Consider the following 14645-nt stretch of genomic DNA (forward strand, 5'->3'; position numbering starts at 1 on the left):
TTTGAGGAAGAGTTTCCTGTCACGTACCCGAGCCCTGGATGGGTCGGCTGTAGAGAATCGTCTGAAAATGTGGGAAATCGACCTGAGAAACCCCCATAAAGATGTAAAAGAAGAACTGGCGCCTGGTGGAGACCTACCATACACAGTCTGGAGAACCCTAAACCGTATGAGGGAAGAAGTGCCAAAGTGCAAGACAAAACTGCAGCAATGGGGTTTCCTAAAAGAGAATGAGAACACTGTCTGTCTGTGTGGTTCTGTCCAGGATCCTCAACACCTGCTTATCTGTCCATATTTATACCAGCCCTGCGCATTGAATGACTTATGAGAGGTGTTGTGGATTGGCAGGAGAGCCAACCCAGGAATACCTGAGGAAGCCGAAAGGCACGCGTTTTAGCTCACGCAGGCTGGCGTGAGGTCTGGAACAGGACAAGGAAATTAGACTTTAGAAAAACGGACGTCGTTGGTGGAATACTTAACTTTAATCCGTTAATGGTGAACGTCGGTCTGATGGTACATGAATTACAAGATCAATAGCAACTGATAATGGCGCCTTGCTAGGTCGTAGCAAATGACTTAGCTGAAGGCTATGCTAACTATCGTCTCGGCAAATGAGAGCGTATTTCGTCAGTGAACCATCGGTAGCAAAGTCGGTTGTACAACTCGGGCGAGTGCTAGGAAGTCTCTCTAGACCTGCCGTGTGGCGGTGCTCGGTCTGCAATCACTGATAGTGGCGACACGCGGGTCCGACGTATACTAACGGACCGCGGCCGATTTAAAGGCTACCACCTAGCAAGTGTGGTGTCTGGCGGTGACACCACAGGAGGCAAATGACAAGGCCATATTGGCTGCTGATTTTTGGAAGTCTGAAGTCTAGTTCCGGACACGGAAAGTAAGTGAGTATTTGAGTGCTCAGCCTTTCTGGAAGAGTTCAAGAATTGAGCTAAAAACAGGTAGTAAAGTGAATAAGCTGTACTGAATTCGACAAGTGTCTTATGAAACAACTTCACAGAGACGTTTGAACGTTCATTAATAAATATCAGCAATCGCATAACTTACAGACATTTAAAACTAGGGAGTGAGTTCTCACCCACCGCGTATATTCGGGCATAAAAATGAAAAAGTGTTCGCGGTAAGAGGCAGACGTAAATTCCCATAATTTGATTTATTGCACAGGGCAAATTACCACTGTAGGCCACGCTATTTGAGGCTGGCGGTATTTGACAAGTCACGACCCACGCATTAACAACTCATTTCCCAGAGTGCAAGAAAAGTGAAATCCCAGTAACGTTCGTGGCTGCGCTGCTCTAAATGCCGGCCCGGAGGAGCCGCGAGCAGCTTTTTCCTTCCGCGCCGAGGGACCGGTTACGGGCGGGGTGAGCTGTCAGCCACCCTCCCATCTGCGGACGAAGCTGCTCATCTGGATGCAGAACGACGTCTCCGGCGATGGCGACGGGGCAGGAAGTATTGTTCGCGCACCTCAGTATTCCGAGAACGGAACAATTTAAACCTTTCATTCAGCACAATGGCCGCCTTTCATTGTGACTGGCGGAGCTGACGCGGTAAGACTGTGCGCGGGCGGCGCGGCCGGAGAGAAAGTTGCAAAAAGTTTGTCTGCGCGCGCCGACGGAACGGAACAGCGCGCCAGCGCTCCGGCGGCTCATCCGCCGGCGGGGGAACTTTTTGCGTCCTCCGCCCAGTGGAGACAGACAGCCTTTTAAAACGCGGCGCTGCTCGCTACTTGTTCAGCGCGCACTGGTGCTGCCATTTCTCTTTCTGTCCCTTTCTTTCTCCTCCACCTCTCTCTCTCTCTCCCTATTTCTCTCTCTCTGTCTCCCCTCGTCAGACGTGCCAGACATGGATCTCTATTCCCCTTACTGGAACGGCGAGTTTCGCGGGAACTAAGACGGATGAGGAAGCATAATAGTCGGAGAGGTCTTTCTCCGAGAGCAGCTAGACCGTCCCACTGCGCATCCTCTGTCGCTTTTGTTTGTCTTCTCGGCGGAAGCCGTTGCGAGGCTGACGTGCTGAGCGGGCCCGGCCTCTGCATACAAGTTGTCGGTCCTTTTGCTCGGTTTTGGGAGATTAAGGAAATGTTAGCAAAGGCTGTTCCCCGAAGCGGCCCCGTGGCTCAATTGTGTCGCTGTGAGCTGCAAACAGGTCCTTTGTGTGTGTGAGTGTGCGTGTTCGTGCGCGCGTGCTAGTTTTTGGGAGAGAAAGGAGGAAGCGAAACGAGGCGCTAGATCGCAGGCTGTCCGCCACGAATAACGAACCCGGCACTACCAAGGGGAGGCCACGACGGTGGGTTCATGGACTTACTTCAAACTTTGTACACCTTTAGTAGGCCACTAAAACAACATTCTGTGAAAGCAGAAAGGTGCACTACTTCTGGCAGTGCCGAGAAAATCGCAAGAGAAGTTTTACAGGTCTGTTTTATGCCGTATGTATCTGCGTAAAGCTATCAGCTGTACGGAGTCAGTGTGGTCATGTGGTTAGCGTTCACACTCAGTGAGTGTGTCGTCCAGAAAAATTGTTACAACAGTGCCACCCGTCCAACCCCATCGATCGTAAGTATCCACAGTGCGTGTGGCGACACATATGGAAGGCGACCCATGCGCGTTTTCTCGAATCAGGCGTTCAATCAGCGTGGTACATCACCGTGAATGGCAAACAAGTTAACCGAGATCGTCTGCACCGCATCCATCTCGCCGATTCATCCCTCTGCACCCACTGTGGAGTGGATGACACGGATGTCCACCGGTTCCACTGTGGCACAGCGTTCGACGTCTGGACACTTGCGCGGCGAATTTTGGAGTTTCTTACTCGACAGACACCAGCTCAGATCGACGTCCACATGCTTTTGTACCCCGATAAGACTTTCTACCCCTCCGCCAAAACTCACTCTGTGAATTGGATCTGTGGCCACACGATCCGCTATCTTTTTACTTCTGGAGACAAGTCTACGCTAGGATATTGGACTTATCTCAACGAACGACACTGCGTCCTGATACGCAACCCACGCTATAAGCAATATTTTTCCAATTTCTTACGGAGCACATTCGATGACCCACCTCGTAGCTGGAACGTCCAAGCCCTGAGAAGCTGAAAACTGTATTAACCGATCCGAACTGAATAGATCTCCTACCCAGAACCCACGCCTACGCAATGAAAAGACACGTTTGGACGAGCTGGCCTGCTGTAGGCGGAGACACCTCAGGCGCTTCTGTAGGAACTGGTCTTTAACTACAAGTCGCACGACGACTTTATATATAAAAGAAGGTGATGGTTCGAATCCCTGTCGATCTTATTTCTTAATATACTTTTCTTTTCATCACTGGTCACGTTTTTAATTTATGTGACATTTGAGAGGTAATATAATGAAAAAAATCACATGCATCTTCATGAAGTTGTAGTGAATTTCGTATTTTATTTCACTATTTACTATTGTTTTTTTATTTAAATTTTTACGGACAAGGGACGGGTTTGGAAGGCCCAAGTCAAACCTCCATAAATAATGATGCGACAGACGTTATTCAGTAATATAGCTAAGTCACAATGTGCCAGATCGTAAGAGTAATGTACAATTACTCTTATGGTGTGCTCTCGACACCACACGTTGCAGGATGGTATTTGTCATACAGTTACGGAAAACATAAATCGGCAGGGAATCTGCTACTTCGAATGAATGCATTTTTCTCGCATTTACAGGGAATGTTCAGTGTTTCTAAGCGGAAACACACCTTGCTGACATTTTGAAAAATTTCTCTTTCTTCCGACAGTTTGGATGCAAACCATGTGTCACCAGTGACGAAGAAAATACAGATCAAAATTTAAGTCTAAGTGGGAGTCGAACCGTCGCCACATTTACGTTCGTATTACGCCGCTCGAACGCTAACCACGTGGCCACTATGAACGCAGACGTCCGCATTACGCACGCAATAGAAGCCTAAAATTTCTCTTGCTAACTTCCCGGAATTACCCGAGTAGTGCGCCTTACAACTCACACATTATGACCTACTAAAGGTGTACAAAGTTTGAAGTAAATCCGTGAACCCACGTCGTGGCCTCCCCCTTCAAGATCTTAACGTTGCCACTACTCTTCTACCTTGCCAGTTCAAAAAGTTTTTGAGATTGAATTAGTAGCACTAGTAAACAAATTTAAGCTTTTTTTCTGTATCTGGTTTGTAAATGGGTGGATTTACCTAATTTTGTTGTGCTGAACACACTGGTAAAATCAGTCGTTCTCTATGACGTCACATTCCTGGATACACAATAGCGAAAACTGACATAATTAAGTCAAACAAAAATACACATTCAGAACGTTTGAAATCGATACTACTTTGTATATATATATGGGCATGATGGCAATAAAAGGTCAAAATTAGTTCAGGAGATATTTTCACTTTTATTCATCTTTGGTTTTTGAAAAATGCGACGACAGAGCTCTTCTTTTGTTGACCGTTTCATCACTCTCCCTAACAAGACACCAGCAGTAGTCACCCATCATCGAAGGGTTCCAATGGCCTTGGAAACGGTGTCCCATGGTAAGAATGTCTTGCTGAAAACGTTCACCATGTTCATCGCTTACGGCTCCCAAATTTTCCGGGAGGAAATCAAGGTGAGACTGTAAAAGGTGCATTTAAAGCGACATTCTACACCCCATGTTCTTATAGTTGTCCAATAGATCATTCACAATGGTAACATAGTTTTTGTCTTTTCTGTTACACATAAAGCCCTTCACAATTGCTTTAAAAGCAGCTAATTGGATATCTGTGAGTTTGTTATCAAAGGTTGGATCCTTCCGAAATTTTCGTATTTGTGGTCCAACAAATATACCCTCTTTCAGCGTTGCCTCACTTAATTTGGGAAACTTTTCTTTTAAGTGATTGAAGACCTCAACTTCTTCACTCAAAGCATTTACAATGTTCTTGATAAGGTTCAACTTCATATGTAGGGGAGGCAAAATCATTTTATCTGGCTCAACCAAATGGGTATTCTTCACATTTGCGTTTCCAGGATCATATGACTTCTTTATAGGCCATGCCTTTACTGTGTGGTGGTTCTTGGTGTCACGGTTGTCCCAAATGAACAAAAATCAGCAGTATTTCGTGAATCCAGCCTGTAAATCTTGAAACGTCCCCTTAAAAAAATTACAAATGACTGTGCTTAAACTGACACATAATATTTTTTAGCGCAACACAATCTGACTTTCAAAAATCCCTCCAAAAGAATGGCCCTGACTAACAATAACCTTTACTTTTCATGAATCACTTACCTAACAAAAATCTTCGTTACTCAAACTACTGCAATACAGCGTGCGCCACTACTGCCAGCTGAATAAAAGATTCAAACTACTGAAGGCACTAATTACTGATAGGCATAGTTAGCAAATGAAAGATATTGACAGAGAACAAACAATGTATCTACCTTAATAGTGTTCAAAACCCATTATATATATATATATATATATATATATATATATATATATATATATATATATATATATATATATAAGTTCATGACATCCAGTCTTACAAATTTACTGTCTCTGATGGACACACGTCCAGATCATCCGCTCTCAAAACTCCTCCATCTCTCTCCCCACATCCACCACTGCTGGCGGCTCACCTCCAACTGCGCAACGCTACGCGCTGTTAACAGCCAACTGCCCAACACTACAATGGCGACTATTCCAACAATGCAAACCAACCACAGCCTTCACACAGCACAGTCATTGATTTTCATATAGAGAGCTACGTGACTTTACCAACATAAAAACCTAAACAGCCTACTGACAACCTGTAAGGAGTACAACAACTTTTAAATCACAGCAAAGCTGCCGATTCATGATCCTTATACTTGATTGCGTCTAGCAGCAAAGCCATGGTTTCATAAGTTTCTTTCATACCTACTGCGTATACCAAAGGTTGGATGGAAAAGCATTGTCATTATGCAGTAGTACTGCTTTCAAGCTGGAGTCAGTAAACAGTTGCCACTCCTATGGATTATGTTGTACACCTAGCTGCATCATCAGACCATTGACATCTCTACACACACACATTGAATTCTGCATATCGAAATACTAAGCAAATGAAGCACCTCTTGATCTGAAACAGGAAATTTTGGTCCCTGGAGCTAGAAGGTTTCGTTGTTCCTGTCTCGACCCCGAGAGTTCAGCTTGCTGTTTCGAAAGTTTTAGATCGCGAACTAAATCGTTCAGTTCCTCTTGATTAAATAGCTTAGGCGAAGTGTCATGATATTGAGGGAAGTACTCTTCTATATGTTCAGTACTTTCTGATTCATTTGACATGGTGTCTGGTTCAGTGGTTTTCAAGTTACAGAGAGGAACCGGCAACCCCTCATCATGGGGCACAGGTAAATGCACTGAAGATACATTTGGATACTTTATTTTATGTCTAGAATGCCCCGAAATATTTGTGAGACAGAAGTATGTGTCTGAATAATGGTCATTAGGGTCACACCACAGCATCGGAACAGCGAATGGCATGGCTCGGTGTTTTCCTTTCAACCACTCGGTTAGGTTGTAGTACAGGCTATGCAGGCAATATGAGGTACAAAATTTTTATCTTGATCACCAACAGGACACTCCAAATACAATTCATATGCCTTCTCAGCCAAATCAGTGATTGGATTTCTTTGGGCTTTTGGAGTGAATTTCCCATACACATAACAAGAGCTGTCGGGGTGGGTTGGACAGCAACGACATTTACTAGTTGCCATTTTTCTTAGTGTAAGTTTTAAACACAAAACGTTTGCCCTATCTTTCACAGGAAACACTCACTGAGGATCTCTTTCACACCACTGGATTACCACACCAACCATTTACTGACGTTTTGTGGATCTCCTAGCTCTCCTCTGCAAATCAAAAACAAACATCAGGTTACCTTTCAACATGTCCCTGTTGTTCGGGCGACAGTCACAGTTCTTTGAATATTCAATTGTGACTGACGCCCGAACAACAGGGACTTACATGCATTGACAATAAAAAATGGTGCATTGAGAATGGCTGGCTACTAGCCTAAATCTAGATTTGCGTAATAAAATCTAAAAGAGGACGACTGATTGCTGCACTCTATAACTTATAAAACAAAAACAAACAATTAAACATCAAAACACAGGAATAGCAAATAGCAAAATACTGAATGCGAAAAATAAAAAATCTTTAAAAACTCAAAAATGGTTCGTGCTAGAACATTCTGTAAGGTATATTCGGATTCTACACACCAAAATATATACTAGTTGATGTATCACATCCCAGATGCAAAATAGCTGTTGACTAGTCTAATAATATGCCCAGACTAACTAGAATCGTCTGGCCCCAATTGTGGGTTCTTTGATTGCTTGGTGAGGTGTCACATTAAACCAGAGCACGTGAAATATTAGTTAACTTTAGTGAATAGAAGATTTACTTGACTTAGGCACAGATCTTTGCCAGAGAATTGCTTAATAAGTTACAACTGTTATCGCCTACTAAAGCAACACATGAAGCACAGATTAACAAACTGTTCTCTTGCAATACCGTTTTCCACATTTAAATGAACAAGTCCTCCACAAACTTTAGATATCGCGTTGGTCCTGTACGATGATGTCGACTGCTGTACCTGAGATCTCGAACTGGCACTCAGCTCTTATATGCTCAACACTATGTTGACACCAGTATGAGGGCGCTGCTATGCTGATAAGGGAGATGTGGTCTTCAGGAGTGTCTCCCATACGTCCCTGCGGAATGCTGCGAGCCCTCGACAATATCTGTGGTATCGATTCGCGGTGCCAACGTTGGTGTGACCATGTGATTGTATGATACCACAGACACTTGATTTAGAGATGTTTGTCCGTTGCCATTTGTGATACAACAACACTGACACACTATAGCTGCAAGTCCACTATATAACACTGCCTGCTCACAACTAATTGTTCGAATGCACATTTGTTGTTTAAGTTGTTAGTTCAACCTGCCGCCGTTCTTACGGCGCAGACGTAATTTGAAAACCAGGAATAAAATCAATTTACGAACTTTTTGGACGGACAGTTTATGTCTTCACTCCGGTGACATCTGTCGTTGTTTTAACTTATAAGTAGCCAGGCCTAGGAAGGGTGGGACAGGAGGGCAGGGAGTTAGAAAGAATGTACTCTATCCCTCAAAACACACACACGCACTCACTAACACACGTAGTTACACATCGTGATATCTTTAGTTATGTCTGGCAGAAAACCACAGAGCGAAATACGGTATATTGGACAAAAAATAACTTATTGGTCCTTTCTTTATTGCAACCAAAGTTACACTGTTGCCGTAACAACAAAAGCAAAAAAAAGACATAATTTTATGATATCACAAAACACGGCTGCACAAAGATTGAACATAAGTATCTGGTGCACTCACACCACGAAAACTGAAAATGAAGTCACTGAAGGAAACTGAATACGACAAGCTCACTGCTGTCGACACTGTCACTCCTGTTTTCTTGAGTTTGTGTTGAGTTCATTACAGAGCTTTTCTGTTTGATATGATTTTGTGTCTACTTAAAGGTTTTCTGAGTAAGTTTGCCAACTGATTATCAGGATAAAGATAATAGACTTTAACCTCATTATTTTCAACATGCTCACGTATATAATGGTATTTAATGTCAATGTGCCTGGTGTGTTTGTCATGCTCTGTGTTTTTAATCAGGCGAATAGCTCTTTGATTGTCAACATGGAGTGTTGTTGATTTGTCTAATTGAAAACCAAGTTCACTGAGAAAACTAAGCAACCAAACGACTTCAGTAGCAGCATCTGAAGCTGCTACGTATTCGGCCTCCGTTGTTGATCTGCTTACACATTTTTGTCGACGTGAATACCATGTCACAGGCCCACCTGCTAACAAGCTCACACAGCATGTTGTTGACCAACGAGTGTCACAGTCACCAGCAAAGTCGGCATCTTAATAGACCACCAGTCCTGTAGAGTCAGCTTTGTACCTTACGGTCAGGTCCCTGGTCCCTAGTGGATAATCCTTTTAACAGCATGCCAATGCTCGAGACTCAGATTATGTAAAACCCTACTCACGTGCTCACAGCGAACATGATGTCTGGCCGTGAGACAGTTGCTGCAAACGTTAAGCTGCCGACTGCCTGCCGATTATGTTTGCTTTCGATCTCCTTTACCTCTTGTTGGTTTGCAGGAGACTGCCCACTGTGCAACATGGTTCCAACATCAAATGGAGTGGAGTTCGGTTTTTAATCATCCATCTTGAACTCCTGAAGTAAACAATTGATGTATCTTTGAAGGCCTATATAGATTTCTTTTGCAGAAGGGCTGTGTTCAGTTTCCAATCTACAGAAGTGTTTTTCCATTGTCCACGGTAATTTCAATCATTGATCCCAGTGCAGTCAAAACATTTTGCAATATTTTTGGAGACTTACAAATAAGCAAACCATCATCCACATAAAGTTCCAGGTAAACATCAGCGTCATCTGTTAAAACATGGAAAACACATTTGTCTGCATTCAGTTCCACAAAGCCAAACATTGTCAGAATCTGTGCAAATTTTTGATTTCAACAACGTGGTGATTGTTTGAGTCCATATAGATTCTTCTTCAGCTTGAAGACATTATTTGATCCTTCTACAGCAAAACCTTTTGGTTGCTCCAGGTAAACTTCTTCTTTCAAATCACCATTCAGGAATACAGTCTTAACATCAAACTGCCTGATTTCCATATCACATGAAGCTACTAAGGCTGATAAAACTCTGATTGAATCACAGCGGAGCACAGGAGAGAATGTCTCTTCATAATCAATGCCCTTTCGTTGTCAATAACCTTCTGCACATAATCTAGCTTTAAAGCCGTGAGTTGTTCCCTCAGAATTCTGTTTCACACGATAGACCCACTTACATCCAACTGCCTTGCGGTTGTGTGGTAATGGTGCTAGATCCCGAGTTTTGTTCTTCTTCAATGATGTCATTTCCTCTTCCATTGCTTGTTTCCACATTGATAACTCTTTCGATGCCATTGCTTCTTCAGAAGTTTGAGGTTCAAAGATAATGGCAGAACAAGATATATCTTGGTTCCAAAAACGAGCAGGTGCTCGTAGATTATACCGATCTCTCAGATTCATCCTATGATTTTCTTTCGTTTGTTCACCAGTATCATCTTCTTTACATTCCTCTTGAACAACTTCTGCAGCATGGTCTTTTAGATAAAATTCAGTATATCTCTGTTCTGTGTTTAAGCTGTGGGTTTGGTCTTCATTGAAAGAGCCATTGAAGGAGATTGTAATTATCTTTCACTCAGGATTGTAGAGGCGGTAATTGGCGCTATACTCATAACAGCCAACCATGATCAATTTCTTTGATCTACTATCCCATTTTGATCTAAATTTATCAGGAACATGTTCGTATGCTACTGATCCAAACTTCCTGACGTGTCCTAAAGAAGGAGGTTTTACAAACCATTTTTCATATGGCGTAACATTGTCGTTTGCTTTACATAGTCGGCTGTTTAAGATATATGCAGCACTGTTTACTGCCTGAGCCCACAATTCGTGAGACAACTCAGTACTTAATAACATACTGCGTGCACACTCAGCAATGGACCTGTTTTCTCGTTCAATTCGGCCATTATGCTGTGGTGCATAGGGACCTGTTTTCTCATGTATTATACCATTTTGTTTGAAATCATTTTCAAATTGGTTATTTATGAATTCTGTCCCACTGTCACTTCTCAGAACTTTGATTTTGTTTCAAGTCTCTGAAATACCAAAAACACACAGAAAGTATCATGCTTACTTTTAAGAAAATACACGAACCTGTATGAAGTGCAGTCATCCTTGAAAACTATGTACAATTGTGCACCCCCCCCAAGAGAGGGTTTTCTCATCCATCCACTCAAATCTACGCGAATACATTCACCAGGAACTTTCGATCTCGATCCAAATTTGAATTAAAAGATTTTATTTTCATCTTGCCATACTGACAAGATTTTCAACTTTCTTCATATTTAAACCAGGTATTAAGTTCAGATCAGTCACATTCTTGAGACCACTGAAATTAATGTGCCCAAGCCTCTCATGCCAGATCATTATGGAATTCAGGGAAGCAGGATTTGTCTGTAGTGCATTTGGACATTTAAACAACATTTGATAACACTGATTGTCCATCTTAGCTGGCCCTGTGGCCGAGCGGTTCAGTCTGGAACCGCGCGACCGCTACGGTCGGAGGTTCGAATCCTGCCTCGGGCATGGATGTGTGTGATGTCCTTAGGTTAGTTAGGTTTAAGCAGTTCTAAGTTGTAGGGGACTGATGACCTCAGATGTTAAGTCCCATTGTGCTCAGAGCCATTTGAACCTTTTTTTTTATCCATCTTAATTCCTCCTGCAATTAGACCTGAATTGCGAACTTTCATTCTCCTGTCTTCAAAAATAACTTTCATTCCTCTTTTTGTGACTGCTCCCGCTGAAAATAAATTTTTATTTAGCTTAGGAATATATAATGTGTTTTCCAAAGTGCGATATTCCCATTTGCCCTCAACTAATCACAATACTTCAATTGATCCAGTGCCTTTTGCTTTGGCGATCGAGTTGTCTCCAATTTGAACAAATGAGTCATCCGACTGAATTGGCTTAAATGCTCTGAACCACTCTTTGTGTGACGTCATATGTTCTGACGCAGAACTGTCAGGTAAACAAATGTCTTCGCAACCAGGAGAAAACACATAAGCACGTTCTTGCACTCAAAGTTTGGTGCTCAGACGTGTCAGTTTTCGTATTAAGTTTTGCTCTCAGTTTTGCACTCAGATTTAAAATGTCCCTTTTTGTGACAGTAATAACATTCAAAGTCTTTTCTACTGACCATGTTGAACGCACTGTTGTTACCGGTATTTGAACTGCATGTTTTGTCCACATCATTAGCTGCTGCGAAGGCTGTTGAGTTTTCATCACATTGTAAAAGTTTTTGTTCTTCTTTCTGTAACCTTAAAGTCAAGTTATCGAACGTTTGTTGATCTTCACCAGTCCTAGGCAGTTTGCTGGCATACTTCCCAAATTTTAGCCATTTTGTCAGCTTCTGTAATAGGTTCCCCAATATCAGCTAATGCTTGAGCCAAGTACTCAACTTGACTGATGTGTTGTACGATTGTGTCTGTTGGCGACTTCTGTAATCCAAAAAATTTCTTCTTCAAGGACATTTTGTTAACTGCGGATCGCTGTTCGTGAATAGTCTTTAGTTTGGCGCAGATTTCCGCTGCATTTGTGAACGTCATAATATATTGCAGTTGGTCAAATTTCATCGCAGTAGATAGAATGAGCATCGCATTAGTATTTAAGTCGTCCCAAGCGGTTTCACTCTCACCAACTTCATTTGGCTTCGGTTTCTCCTCGACGATATCGAGCACTTCTTCAGCACGAAACATAATTTGTAACTGATATTTCCACAGTTGAAACTTTTACCGTCAAATTTCTGGATACTGAACGTTTTCAATTTATCCATCTTCGTGTGGGCTGAATTTAAGTCAAACTTATAATACTCAGTACAAAACTAAAACGAAGGTTTTCCGCAATAGACCAGCGAAATACGACGGTCCCAGAACTCCAGGCCGCGCGGGACTAGCCGAGCTGTCTAGGGCGCTGCAGTCATGGACTGTGCGGCTGGTCCCGGCGGAGGTTCGAGTCCTCCCTCGGGCATGGGTGTGTGTGTTTGTCTTAGGATAATTTAGGTTAAGTAGTGTGTAAGCTTAGGGACTGATTACCTTAGCAGTTAAGTCCCATAAGATTTAAAAAAAAAAAAAAAAAAAAAAAAAAAAAAGAAATTGAGCGTCAGAGTTCACGCGAACAAAATTCCGATAAAAAGTAATAAATTAACAGAACAACAACAAAAACCGTATCTGTGCATTTGCCTGGGTCTGTAACCTGATGTCTTTTTGGCAGAAAGTCACAGAGCGAAATACGGTATTTAGGAGTAAAAATAACTTATTGCTTTGTTCTGATGTCTGTTTGGCAGAAAATCATAGAGCGAAATACGGTATATAGGAGTAAAAATAACTTATTGCTTTGTTCTTTATTGCAACCAAAGTTTCACTCTAACCGTATCGACAAAATAAAAAAAAACCAAGATATAATTTTATAACATCACAGAACACGGCTGCACAATGAATGACCATAAATATCTGGTGCACTAACACCACGAAAACTGAAAATGAAGCCACTAAAGAAAACTCAACACAACAAGCTCACTGCTGTCAACACATCCAAGCAAGCAGTTCGATATCCAGGGTGATTGTAACTGAACTTTCAAACCGCTGTATAAATAACACCACTGCTGAGAATGAAGTCAAATAGCCGGTCGGAGTGGCCGTGCGGTTCTGGGCGCTACAGTCTGAAACCGACCGACCGCTACGGTCGCAGATTCGAATCCTGCCTCGATCATGGATGTATGTGATGTCCTTAGGTTAGTTAGGTTTAATTAGTTCTAAATTCTAGGCGACTGATGATCTCATAAGTTAAATCGCATAGTGCTTAGAGCCATTTGAACCATTTTAATGAAGTCAAATAGCAACGAAATATTATCGGAGAAGGGGGAAAACGAATGATAGAAGAAAAATAAATAGTCACAAAATGTAGCAATGCATGGCGCTGTAAGCATCATATTTTAACACAAATGACAAATGAATCATACAAAAACGCCTAAGGTGTACGTTTGACGCTAAACAAAGTGTACTACTCAGTGTGCGTAGGTGTACAGGTGTGATACTGTTAGTTACGTAAGACCATCTACCTCGGCAAGGTCATATCACATCGGATGGGAAAAACTGGTTTTTAATTGTCCTGAGGCCAAAAACCGCATAAAAAGCATCAATCAAAATCAATTCGGGTTGTTAATTATACGTATGACATTGCTGTCGCATCCCACATGAATGCTTAAGCACGACTTTAACGATCACTGTCCGTGCTCTCGAAATAGGCAGCTATCAGCTCTGACCAGGACAACGATACTGTAGTAGGCTTACAAACTGTTACAGCATGCAGTTAAATCATCAATATTTTTACTAGTTTGAACGAGTTCTCAGTCTCTTCTACCTACTTTCCAATAAGCTTTCCATCGCTACACTACAGTAACATACAACACTACTTATAATTTCTTTTACATGTTTCAAACTTTGTCTCAATAGCGTTTCTCCTCTACTGCTTCATTCAGTGCCTAAGTAAATATTCTTTAATGATATTAACAGATTCTTCCGTTGGTATTTTGTACAACAGTTTCATACTAATAGCCGAAAACATAAATTGTGATTTTTGTAGTTGAATGTTTCCAGGTTCAAGTCGCCTTAAATTTGTAGGACAGCGTCCTGGACAAAGCAAAGTGCACACCGTGTCATGAACAATTTAAGGCATTGCTTCTGTACGACCTGAGCCCAGTATTAATGCCTCATTTTCAGACTTACGCCTTCTAAATTTTCCTGCCTGATTTCGTCGGAGCAACGATAGTATGGATTTGTTTGACAGGTGCCACCACGTTACTTTGCCAAACAGTTCCCCACAGACTCCACATAGTTTCCCGCGCACAATTTCACTCTAATCTGACGCTGGGCCTCTTCCTCCAGCAAGGCTAAGGACACTGTCCTCCGCCGTCTTTTCTTCCATTCGAGACAGAG

The sequence above is a fragment of the Schistocerca americana genome, chromosome 7, assembly GCF_021461395.2.
Source record: "Schistocerca americana isolate TAMUIC-IGC-003095 chromosome 7, iqSchAmer2.1, whole genome shotgun sequence".
Taxonomy (NCBI): Eukaryota; Metazoa; Arthropoda; class Insecta; order Orthoptera; family Acrididae; genus Schistocerca; species Schistocerca americana.